Raw genomic sequence first — 12,364 nt, 5'->3', positions numbered from 1 at the left:
ACCATGTCCATGACCCTCTTTACCTTCTTCATACTTTCCTCGCCCTATTGCCCCTCTGCTATCTACTGTTCTGTTGCCTGAGTTTTTTGTTTGTTTGTTTGTTTGATGGTTTTATTTGTTCATTTGCTGATTTCTGTTTTATATGCTACATATGAGTGAAATATTGTTCTTTTCTTGTTCCATCTGACTTATTTCACTTAGTATAATACTCTCAAGATCTATCTGTGTTGTCACAAATGGCAATATTTCATCTTTTTTTTTTATGGCTGAGTAGTAGTGTTGTATATGTGGACCACACCTTCAGTTATCTGTTGAAGGACACTTAAGTCATTTACATGTCTTGGCTACTGTAAATAATACTGCAGTGAACATAGTGGTACATACGAGATGTGTCTAGAAGGTATCCAGCCAAGTAATACAAAAAATTAGAGACATTTATTGAAAAAGATACAGAACATTACACATAGGACAATGATGTCTCAGTCCCCTTCAAAGTAGGCACCTTGGGACCTCACACAGTTCTCCCAATCACCATCAGCTGCCCCATTGTATTTTCCTGAGTCTCATTGACAGTCTTAAATCTCTTCCCTTTCAAATGTGATTTTAGTTTTGGAAAAAGCCAGAAGTTGCAGGGCACCAAATCAGGGCTGTAAGGGGGCTGAGTCACCTGGGTGATTTGATGTTTTGCCAAAAAACTCTGCACAAGACATGAGGTGATGCATGAGTGGACATATTGTCATGATGAAACTGCCTATCACCAGTTGCCCATAGCTGCAGCCTTCTGAATCATCTGAATAGTTTCCATAGAGGAATATTCAAGCATAATGCAAAATCTGATGCAGATTCATTGCTCTACTCGTGCACTCATTTTGAATGCAGCAGTCACAGTGTACATGTGCTCACTCAATGGCACCTCCCAGCCCACTGACTAGTACAGTGAAGTCGTCATTGTTCATGCATATACATTCCAGTCCACTCTCCTTGGCTGCCAGGTTACTTCAGTGTCGCACAAGCTGTTCTTAACAATGGCTGGACTTATTCCAGACAGACTTCATGTATCTTTACAAATAAGTGTTTTCAGAATTTTGGGGTATATACCCAGAAGAGGGATTGCTGCATCATATGTTAACATCTAAGTTCATAAGAGTTATTGGCCTGTAATTTTCTCTTTTTGTGTGTTGTCCCTGCCTAGTTTTGGTATCAGGGTAATGTTGACCTCACAAAGTGAGTAAGGAAGTATTCCCTCTTCTTTAGTTTTTTGGAAGAGGTTGAGAAGAACTGGAACTTAATCATCTTTGAATATTTGGAAGAATTTACCAGTGAAGCCATTTGGTCCTGGACTTTTGTTTTTTGGGACATTTTTGATTACTGTTTTAATTTCCTTACTAGTGATCAGTGTAATTAGGTTCTCCACTTCTTTATAATTCAGACTAGGAAAGTTATGTACTTCTAAGAATTTTTCCATTTCTTCTAAGTTATTGAATTTGGTGATGAATTAGCCTTTCCTAGTATTCATGTATAATCCTTTGTATTGCTGTGGTCTCTACTGTAACTTCTCTTTCATTTCTGATTTCATTTATTTGATTTTTCTCTTTTCTCCTCAGTCTAACCAGAAGTTTGTCAATTTTGTTTATCTTTTCAAAGAACCAGCTCTTTGTTTCATTAAATTTTTGATTGTTTTTTTCTCAATTTCAATTATTTCCACTTTGATATTTATTATTTCCTTTCTTCTTCTGATGTTGGGCTTTGTCTGTTCTTTAATGTGTAATGTTAGATTGTTTGAGATTTTTTTTTGTTTGTTTCTTGCAGCAGGGTTTCAAAGCTATAAACTTCCTTCTTAGTACCACTTTTGCTGCATCCCAAAATTTTGATATAGTGTGTTTTCATTTTCATTTGTCTTTAAGTATCTTTTGATCTCTTCTCTATTTTTTTAAATTGATTAGAGAGAGAGAAAAAGACACTGATTTGTTGTTCCACTTATTTATGCATTCATTGGTTGATTCTTCTTGTATGTTCCCTGACTAGGATTGAACCTGCAACCTTGGCATATCGGGATGACAGCAACTGAGCTGCTGGGCCAGGATGATCTCTTCTTGTATTTCTTCTTTGATCCAACAGTTGTTAAATAGCCTGTTGTTTAATCTCCACATATCTGTGGTTTTTCCACCATTCTTCTTGTAGTTAATTTCCAGTTTTATACTATTGTGGTAAAAAAAAAAAAATATGGTTAGTATGATCTCATTCTTCTTAAGTTTATTGAGAATAGTTTTGTGTCCCAACATATATGGTCTGTCCTTGAGAATGTTTCTTGTGCATTTGATAAGAATGTGTATTCTGTCATTTGGGAATGGAAAGTTCTATAAATATTAAGTCCTTTGGATATAATGTGTCATTTAAGGCCAATATTTCCTTATTGACTTTCTGTATGGATGATCATCTATTGCTGTTCTTGGGGTATTCAAGTTCCTACTATAATTGTATTTCTTTGACTTCTACCTTTAGGTTTGCTAGTAGTAGGTTGATATATTTTGTTACTCCTGAGTTGGATGCATATATATTGATGTGTTATGTCTTTTTGATGAATTGGTCCCTTTATCATTATAAAATGTCCATTTTTGTCTCGTTTCCTTATTTATCTTGAAATCTATTGTGTTTGATATAAGTAATGCCTCATCCACTTTTCTCTGGATGCCATACACTTGGAGTATCGTCTTCTACCCCTTCCCTTTGAGTCTATATTTGTCTTTGGAGCTGAGATGAGGCTCCTGCAGCTCACCTATAATTGGGTCATGTTTCTTAATCCATCTCTCTGCTCTGTGAGTTCAGCCCATTTACATTTATATCTAAGGTGATTACTGAAACATGAGGACTGACCTACAGTCATTTTACCTCTTGTTTTCTAGTTGCTCTATATCTCCATTGTTTCTTTTCACGTGTGATTCTGTCACTCTTTTAGTTTGGCCATTTTCTGTTATTTTTTTCTGTTTCTTCTTTTTTTCTTGTTTTGTATCTCAGCTCTGGATTTTGTTTTGTGGTTACCATTAGGTATATGTAAAATGTCTTATACACACAATAGTCCTTTTTGTTCTGATTGCCTCTTATCTTCATTCATCTGTGCCTGTTCAGTCTTTTACCTCCTCCCCATTTATGATTTTGTTGCCATAAGTTATCTTTCCATATTGTGCATTTGCCATCAAATTGCAATAATTATAGTTATTTTTTAACGCCTGTTTCCACCTTTAACCTTTATGTTATAGTTAAGTGTTTAAAACTTATCCCGAAGTAAAGTTGCAATTTCCTGCTTCTGCTGCCTATTAGTCATCTTGCTCGAAGTTTATATAATTTTGTCTTTTTGTTTCTGATAGAACAGCTCCTTTTATCATTTCTTATAATGTAGGTCTTATGGTGGTAAGTTCTCTCAGGTTTTGTTTGGGAAAGCCATTATTTCTCCTTCATTTCTTTCTTTTTATTTTTTTTTAAGTATATTTTATTGGTTATGTTGTTATAGTTGTCCCAATTTCTTTTTCCTTTGCTCCCCTCTGCCCTGTACCTCCCTTCCCTCCAGCAATTCTGCCCCTCTTTGTTTATGTCCATGGGTCATGCATATAAGTTCTTTGGCTTCCCCCCTTCCTATATTATTCTCAACTTCCCCCTGTCTATTTTGTACCAAACAATTATGCTTCTTAATCCCTGCACCATTTCCCCATTTCTCCCACTTCCCGCTCCCAGCTGATAACCCTCCAAATGATCCTCATACCTATGATTCTGTTCCTATTCTGGTTTGCTTAGTTGGATTTTGTTTTTATTTTTTAGCTTCAGTTGTTGATAGTTGTGAGTTTGTTGTCATTCTAATATTCATAATTTTGATCTTTTTCTTAAATAAGTCCCTTTAATCTTTCATATAATAAAGGCTTGGTGATGATGAACTTCTTTAGCTTTGCCTTCTCTGGGAAGCACTTTATCTGCCCTTCCATTCTAAATGATAAAGTAATTTTGGTTGTAAGTCCTTGCTTTGCATCACTTTGAATACTTCTTGCCTGCAAAGTTTCTTTTGAGAAATCAGCTGATAGTTTTATAGGCACCCCTTTGTAGGTAACTCTCTGCTTTTCTCTTGCTGCTTTTAAGATTCTCTCTTTATCTTGAACCTTTGGCATTTTAATTATGATGTGTCTTCTTTGGGCCTAGCTTCTTTGGGACTCTCTGTGCTTCCTGGACTTGTATGTCTATTTCCTTCACCAAATTTGGGGAGTTTTCTTTCATTACTTTTTCACATAAGCTTTCGATTTCTTGCTCTTTCTCTTCTTCTTCTGGCACCCTTATGATTCAGAGGTTGGCATGTTTAAAGTTGTCCCAGAGGTTCCTAAGCCTCTCCTCAGTTTTTTCAATTCTTGTTTCATCATTCTGTACTGGTTGACTGTTTTGTTCTTTCTTGTGTTCCAAATCATTGATTTGAACCCCAATTTCCTTCTCTTCACCATTGATTTTGTGTGGATTTTCCTTTGTTTCATTTAGCATAGCCTTCACTTCTTCCTTTTTGCATTTGCCATACTTAAGTATGTCTGTCAAGTTTATGAGCATCTTTAACAGCAGTGTTTTGAACTCTAGGTTGGCTGTCTCCTTGTCTGTTAGGTTGGCTATCTCCTTGTCACTTAGTTTTATCACTGGAATTTTGATCTGTTCCCTCTTTTGGGCCATACTTCTCTGTCCCCTCATCTTGAAAGGCTCCTGTGTTTGCCTCTTGTGTCTTAGGTAGAGCTGTCACACCTGTTACATTGTAAGAGGCAGAGCCTTAGGTATTCATTAGTACAGAATGACCCGTTTTTCCACGTTGTGGCACTGTATGTGGGAGAGTGGTTTGAACGGGAGCAATACAGCTTGTTCAGCACTTGCCCCTTTTATAGGCACTTATCCCGCTTCCCGTATGGGACTGGCTCCTCTCTAGCTGTTGCCCTGATTGTCGTTCCCAGAGTGTGTGGGTTCGTGGACATTCTAGGACCATGGGGGCCTCTAACAAGCAGACTCTGCTGAGAGACTGGCAATTCTTCCTCCACCCCAGCCCCCAGTGGTTTGCACAGTCAGAAGCAATGAGGCTATATTTTCCTGGGCGCTGAAACCATGAGCCATGTGGTCTGGTCTAGGGCTGGGAGCACTCCCCAGGTGTCCCTCCCTACTTTTTAAAACATGTGACTGGGCTTTCCACCAATCTACCACTGCCCCCGCTGCTGTTGCCACCACCATACCATGTCCTCTCCAGCCCGACTCTGCCCCTCCTACCTGTCTGCATGAGTATTTCTTCTTTCTATCTTTGTTTGTTGGACTTTCTTACAGCTCGATTTTCTGGAACTTATGGTTGTCTCTAGTTTTGAGGTAGTTGTATTTTTTCTTATTTGTGAATGGAGATGCAGCATTTCTATCTAGGCTGCCATCTTGGCCAGAAGTCTCTCCTTTTTTTCTGAAGGATAACTTTGCTGGGTATATTTTCCTTGGCTGATGGTTCCTCTCTTTTAATACTTTGAATATTTCCTTCCACCCTCTCCTGACTTGTAATGTTTCTTTGGAAAAATCTGATGAGAATCTAATGGGGCTTTCTTTGTAGGTTACAGTCTCCCCCCTCCATTCCAGAATTCTAGAGTATATAGAATAAGTCCTATCCACAATGATGATTTTAGATGCTTTAATATTTTCCCTTCTCAGAACTTTCCAGGTTATCAGTTTGTTAAATTGTGTTGTTCTTTTTGTTGTTGTGTATAAGAAGGACATAGGCTCTTGACTCAGATGAATTTGATTTGCATTTCCTGAGTTGCATTCTCTGGAATGTCTTTATCAGGGTGTGGTAATTTAGTTGCAGAAGGGCCTGATACTATGAGGGTGTGTCAGAATGAATTAGTAAGATCTGAGCATGTCATTTTTTGGCATGTCTACTAATAAATTTTACTTATTCGTAGGGTGTACACATCATCAAAATCAAAAGGCATTTTGGATATGGATAGACCCTAAAACTGGCTAGTAGAGGTTCACAAAGGTCATGGCTGCCTATACACTGAGCACCCGCTGTGACTGGCCTTGCATTATCCAGGCCCAGCTTCCATTTTCATGATTCAAGAAGTCTGTGTCCTTTACCATAAAATTCAAAATTTTATATAATAAGAAACAAGAAAGACCCCCCCCCCAAGGAAAGTACTTAATGGTATCATAGCAACCTGATATGCCTACAGAAGGAGACAATTATAAATAAAATGTTATAGGCACTGTTATAACCCTTGTTCCTTGCCTCATCATCTCCCACTTGCATACTGTATATTCTGATTAGATTTCCCTAGTCAGCAATCTTTCATAGTTTGGTCTAAGACAGTATTTACAAAATTACCATTGGAAACTCCTGGTGAAGAATAATGCCATCTTAATCTTGGATCAGGGAAAGAATTAAGTTCTCTTAGGAAACAAAGGAGAAAATATAGAAATCAGTCATGAGATTCTCTGTAAGTACAGGCAAAGGCAGAAAGACTCCTTCCAAACCCAGGAAGTTTACAGACGCACACACCTGTGGAGCAAGTACAGGAAATACAATGCTTACTAATGATATTCCTCCTCCTGGATCACATGATCAGATCAGATTTTTTTTTTTTGCACTGACTGAATCAATTCAGTACCTTATAGAAAAAGAGCACCTACCTATTTCTAGCTCTTTACATGTTAGTGCTCTGAAAACAGAAGAGTAACAATTTATTCAACCAAATTTACTTAACACCTACTGTATGCAAGCACAGAGGTGGGATCTGTGGTGAATGGAGGGTTATCTAAGACAAGATTCTTGCTCTCAAGGAGCACACATGTCAGTAGGAAGATGATGCAGATTAATCAAAAACCTATGGCCTTAATTTAAGGTCATAGAGGGAATATGTCAGTGCCGTCATTTCCCCATCACCTCATGTTCTCTATACTGTGCAAATCCTGATGCTTGATAGACTATAGGCCCATCTACAGGGCCAGCTTTAGGAGCATGCAACCTTTGCCACTGCACAGGGCCCCACGCTCAGAAGGGCTCCATGCTGGATTTAATCCTGTGTTGTTGCTGTCTTGAAAAATCTCAATTTTATTTTGAATTTGTGTTTGGTAAGTGGGACAAGGGAATGTGTACGTGAGCCGTGGAAACACAGCATGAGGAAACGCATGCATGCGTGCAGAGGGCTCGGGCAGCACAGGCACCCCAGCATGCATGCACATGCTCAGAACAGTTCAGGGGGCTGCTGGGCAGGGGCCCAGAACCACGATGCACTGTAATGGAGGCAGCAGCAGAAGCAGAGGCAACAGCCGTGGTGGCTGACGCTCCAGAGACGGGAAGGGGCTCTGCATTGGGCCAGGGCCCAGCCCTGCAGGGGTAGGCCCGTTTGCCAATCCCTGTGTCACCTATGCAAATATCAGCTCTCCACCCTGACCTGGGGACAGTAACTGCTGGCACTCAAGTCACACGCTTTATCAGTAAATTAGTTCAAAATAAGAATGTACATATGAGCACTACAATAAAAACATTTCAGGGAATTATTAGAATTCTTAAAAGGGTTAGAATCTCTAGTTTTGAAAACTGCCACAACCTTGCAAAGCAATAACCATGGGTATAGACAAAGAAATTACATGTAAAGATCATTACATTCTGTAGAAAACACTATTTTCATATGAAGGTTTGGATGAACCTTTTTTTTTTTTTGTTAATGAGGGAGATGAAATTCTTTTCCCTTGTAATTGAAGATCCCATGACAGAAAACATAAACAAGCCTTTTGAATTATACCAAAATCATCAAGACACTTTCAGTTGTTTCTACAGCCTCCACCGCTTTCAGAAAACATTTCCTTATGTTTGAGGAAACACTAAAACACCACTGTATAAATTTACACTTAAAAATAAATTCAGACTTACATAAAACTAATTCATACGAAGAGTTAAATCTATTTAGAAAAATTATTTTGTAAGAGTCAATACTGTAGAAGTACTAAAGTTTAAATTTCAAAATAATTTATTAGAAATTTATCTTAGCCTTGGCCGGGTAGCTCAGTTGGTTAGAGTGTCAGCCTGATATGTCAAGGTTGCAAGTTTGATCCCCAGTCAGTCAGGACATATACAAGAAGCCACCAATGAATGGATGTCAAAATTGGACAGTGAAGGAGGCTGATAGGAAACAATTGTTTCATTTGAAATACAGTACCAGAGGAGAGCTGTATGGCTACCTGAGCCGCCAGAAAGATGAACATAAGCCTGAAATGTCACCAGAGGCAAAAATGACAAAAGTGAAGCTGTGCTATTTTGGTCATGTGAAGAGACAGCAGGGTTCTTCGAAAAAGCCAATAATACCGGGGAAAATAGAAGGCAGCAGGAAAGAGGAACACTGGAAAAGAGATGGATTGACTCCATTAAGGAAGCCGGAGGAGCTGAGTAGGGCTGTTGAAGACAGGACATTGTGGAGATCACTCATTCAGAGGATCGCCAGGAGTTAGAGCTGGCTCAATGGCATGAAACACACAAACTCACACGCGCGCATGCCTGGAAAGGGCCAAGCTCCTTGCTCCAGCATGTACATGGAAAGGATTGCAAACTGGCAGACTGCAGGCCAGACCCAACTCAGGTAGGTGTTGTCTTGCCTGAACGGTTTTATAATATTTTGAAATAGTGACTGTGATGGTTAACCTTCTATGTCAACTTGGCTAGGCTATGATGCTCAATAGTTTGTTCAAATACTAATCTAGATGTTGCTGTGAAGATATTAGTAGATGTGATTAACATCTATGACCACAGAAACTACTCTCAATAATTTCAGTGGCCCTCATTCAGTAAATTGAAGGTCTTGAGAGCAAAATCTGAGGTTTCCTGAAGAAGAAGGCACTCTACCCCAGGACTGTAATATAAACATATTGCCTGAGTTTCTAGTCTGTGAGCCAGCCCTGACAATCACCTGAGCCAGTTCTTAATATCACTCCATATATGTATACACACACATATATACTTATATGTACATATGTATACGTATACACATATACACACATATATGCTATATATATCTGTAAGGGAAGTTGGGAAATGTCACATTTCCCAACATCGCTTGCAGTTAGCTGTGAACATGCAGCTAGGTTCTAGCCAATATGATATAAATAGATGTGTTTTGTGGCAGGCAGCTTCCTTAAAAGACACGTACCCTGTTTCCCTGTTCTTTTTCCAGCCAGTCCTGCCTGGAACAGGCTTTTAGAGCTCTAGCAGCTGTCCTGAGTCATGACGATAAAGGCCATACCCTAATAATGAGAGAACAGAAGCTGGAAGGAGCCTGAATCTTTGGTTTCTGCAGAGCTGCTAGATTTGTTCTGAAATGCCTCTCTTGATGGAAGAACATCTTACTGAATTTATGCTAGATGTTGTTTTGGACTTTGTTACATTTAGTCAAATGTAATCCTAATTTTAAAATTAGGAACTTTCACTTAAAAATTTACATCTCTTGTCTCTTCCTTGACAATTTGGAGTATCTGGTACACTGGGGTCATGCTGCCCATTGTGTCTATTGCCTAGGGTAGGATAATGGATGCTTGCTTGCTTTAGACAGGGCTGAAGACCCCAGCCAGGTTCTTTTCCTTTGTTTGAATTCCTAGAGGCATTTGAGCTTCCTGTCCCTGACATGGATGTTGGGGTTTTACTTCTACAAACAATGTAATGGGCCCTTGTATAAACTTGCTTTCTACTCTTAGGCTGTTTTTCCAGCTACGTTTTTTTGGCGGGGGTGGGGGGGTGGTGGTGGTGGTGGTGGTGGTAGTGGTGGTAGGAGTGGGTCAGGATAGAAAAAACTTCGAGTCATTTGCAGCAAGAGCATTCCCAAATTGCTGCAGTCCACAAAGAAAGATGTTTCTCATGCTGGTGGAGGCGGGGCTGTTCCTCTTTCCTTTAAGATACGATCAGCCACAGTCCTACAGGCCTGCCTGTGGGCAGAGGGAGGGCAGGTCTCCGTGTCCACAGACTTTTCACCGTGGGAAACTACTCCCAAGGCATGGGAGGAGGAAACCAGAGGGTTTCTCTCTCCATGGCTGCAGCTTGCCTTCTCATTTTAAAGACCTTCCTCTAATGAATTTTTATTCCTTTAGTCCACATAATTTTGATGCAATTTCTCACTAATACTCAAGCCTTACTTTAGTGAAAGAGCATTGCCCTCTCCCAACTTCTAGCCAGCTCTGTCTTGAATCACATCACCAGACTTCCTGCACTGATTTGCTAATGGGGAGAATGGCCTAAAAGGGGTTCCCTTAATCTGGGGGAGGGGCTTCGTGGATGGAGGTTGGAGTCTCAGTTGTTGTCTAAACTGAATGGACCTGGCAATCATTTGGGAGGAGAGAGATTGTAAACTGAAGGATTCTTGGTGAGCTAAAGACGAATTCTTGTCTTTACCTATGAATGAACTCAAGGCCACTAGGATGTGAGTAGGAAGTAGGATGAACTCTGTCTCTCAGAATCAGGCCAGCAACAAAGAAAGCAAAGAAAACCCTTCCAAGCTGCTCAGGCCTTCTGGGAGGAAGGTATGACAAGATCAGAAACCTGTATTTTTGAGCCAGACTGTGTACCTAGATTTGTCTTTGTCTCGTCTTTTCATTCTCAAAATGTTATTAAACTAATAATTCATTCATATCTGAGTATTTCCCATGCTCAGGAACTGTTTTAGACCTCGGAAATACGGTAAGCAAAACAGGTAATAATTTCTGCCCTGATTGAGCCTACATTTCAGTTGAGAGATATAGATAATAAATATAACAAGTAAACAATTACATAATCAAGATAATTTAAGGGAGTGATAACTGCTGTGAAAAAAAGCTTTAAAAATAAACTTTTAAAAAAGGTGAGACAGAAAGTAACAGGGGGGTAGGAAGGTGCCTTCTTTAGCTGGATGGGCAGGAAAGTCTCTCTTGAGGAGGTGATATTTAGCCTAAGTGATCAGAAGAAGACCTGGCAAAGGAGTGTTCTGAGAAACAGCAAGTACAAAGGTCCTGAGGTAAAAACAAGCTTGGCTGGACATGGAACCCAAGGCAGAGAAAACCAAGAGATGAAGTCACAGGTAAGGCATGGGTTAGATCACACAGAACTTTAATTCAGAGGTAAGGACTTTGGACTGTATTCTGAGGGCATTTAGAAACCATTAGATAATGTTAAGCAGGAGAATAAAAATGATTTAATTCTGAAAGATCACCCTGGCTGTCAATTAGATTATGAAGATGACACCTAGGTTGGATAGGGCGGTAACAGTAGAGATTGAGAGAAGTGAACAGATTCAGGATCTATTTTAGAGGTTGAGCCAACAGACCTTGCTGGTGGGTTGGTGTGGAATGGGAGGAAATAAGAGGAATCTAATAGGGGAGTTGCTGGTTCCATTTACTGAGATGGGACGCCTGAGAAAGGAACAGATTTTTGGAGGGAAATCAGAGATTTGTTTTGCCCAGGCTTGCTTTGAAATGCGTGTGACACAGATGGAGATGGCAAGCAGGTAGTTGGACAAATGAGAATTCTGGGAGCACATATTTAGCATTCCTTTTTTAATTGTCTGCCTATTGTAGAAACCTAGAAAAGTCCAAGAATGGTCCTGAAAGGGCAGTTCCCCCTTTCTGCTGGAACAGTAGAGGTCCCATACAAGGAGCCAGGTCCCCATCATGTAAAGGTTTTAGTGAGCCTGTGGGTACTGGTATGCTTCATTGCACAGAGCAGAAGTGCTTTAGACTTCAGACTGTTAAGTAAGTTGTAAATTATTATCAGTCATTAACTTACATTTTGATTTGCCAAGTGCCTTCTCTTTAATTATGAATGATCTTCAGTTGCCTCTCAGTATGACGTTTCTGGTTTCTGCTTACCCCCTCCTTTCTCATCACCCCCTGCCCTGGCTTCTCTAACCAGCCTTTACTCTGTGGACTGCATAAAATAAAAAGCTTTAATCCACCTTCTGAGGACTGGGGAATGCAGGGAGAGGTCTCTTGGAAAGGTTAGGAAATGGCTTGTCTCTTCTCTCCTGAAAAGTTGGGGAAGAAAACAGTGAGATAGACAGTCAGGTTGGAAGGAGTAACTTCAGGTCTGGTAGCCAGGGGTGCTGGGCTAACACTGAATTCCAGAATCAAGAGCTGTCCCACCCAGCTGCAAGCAGCACTGGGCTGGGAGCAGGCAGCCCCAGGGAGAGCATCTGTGGGCTGAACTTCCTAAGAGGAAAATGGTGGTAGCGCTGAACTCAGTGTGCTCAGTTACTAAGACCAGCTTCAGTCTACATCATCATAAGTGAAATGGTTAAGGCCCTGGGAGAGGCCAGAAAGCAGTCCGCTTCATGGAACCATAAAATGGATTGATGCGAAAGGGCCTCCT

This window comes from Furipterus horrens, unplaced genomic scaffold (assembly GCF_987537825.1).
Source record: "Furipterus horrens unplaced genomic scaffold, mFurHor1.1.pri manual_scaffold_2, whole genome shotgun sequence".
NCBI classification, from domain to species: Eukaryota; Metazoa; Chordata; class Mammalia; order Chiroptera; family Furipteridae; genus Furipterus; species Furipterus horrens.
This window is presented reverse-complemented; position numbering follows the sequence as displayed.